Consider the following 1,417-nt stretch of genomic DNA (forward strand, 5'->3'; position numbering starts at 1 on the left):
CACACACATATATATATATATATATATATATATATATATATATATGTATGTATATATATATATAACATGCATATATATATACATATATATATATATATATATATATATATATATATATATATATATATAACATGCATATATATATACATATATATATATATATATATATATATATATATATATATATATACATATATATATATATATATCAATATATATAATATATATATATATATGTATATATATACATATATATACATATACATATATATATATATATATATATATATATATATATATATATATATATATATATATATATATATATATGCATACCTATCTGTCTGCCTATCTCTCTTTCTCTATCTAAATATGCATGAATGTGTATTTGCATATAATGTTGTATATATCTGTGTATATATTAATCTATCTACCTACACGCACACACACACACACACGCCCACAAACTGACACATACAAACACTGCAAAGGCTTAGGATACATCAAAATAAGATATATTCTGTTGCTCACATTTACAGAAAAAAGGTCCACTGTCAAATAGCAGCATGCATCACCGTCTTGAATAATCTAAGAAAGAAAATGCTACAACAGAAAGATATTTTGCGTTTTCCCAGTTGCATTTCAGTAACTTCAGGAGAGCCATTGGAGCCAAAATAGACACCTCCCATCTCGATCCTTACCCCTAGGACAGTCCTGGCAATGTAAATAGTAACATAATATAAGGTTTACTAATGTAATTGAAAACGCTAAGCACTAGATAAAAAGTACTTTCCAAATTTATGGCCAAAGCGTTAACGAAACATCATTTACAAGCCCCACTAAGCAGTTCTATGGAAGCACCCTTGCTCATTCCGCAACAGTAGCTGTCTGTGGCTCATTCCCATTCAGTGTTCAATTCTTTTATGAACAATTTACCAATTTGATTAGAGACAATTTAAACAAACACAGACACACAACACGCAGACACTCAAGAATAATAACCATAAAACAGCCCTTTATAAAGGGGCACACTGATACAGGCTCACATAGAGAAACACACTAGACATATACTGTGGTATATCTGGAGATGCCATCAATAAAACCTCTCCATCTCCCTCCCTTCTACGAGTATGAAAGGAAACGCAAATACACAAACTACATTTTTTTTCCATAACACTTATACTGTTCCTGAAATATTCGGATAACTTGGTATCTAAGGCGAATGAAAAAAGGAGATATGGGTTACACCTTTTTCCAGAGAAGGAGACGAAATCGAGATATAAATAGGCAAGAGAGTATATAGTGAAATGCTATGTATGATCCCCGTAGACTCCGGAGGTTTCATAGAGTTTGGATATTTAGGCATATAAATCTAGCCATCTCTCTGGCGTATATGTGTTTATACAGCGTGTGTGTG

This window comes from Penaeus vannamei, chromosome 9 (assembly GCF_042767895.1).
Source record: "Penaeus vannamei isolate JL-2024 chromosome 9, ASM4276789v1, whole genome shotgun sequence".
Lineage (NCBI taxonomy): Eukaryota > Metazoa > Arthropoda > Malacostraca > Decapoda > Penaeidae > Penaeus > Penaeus vannamei.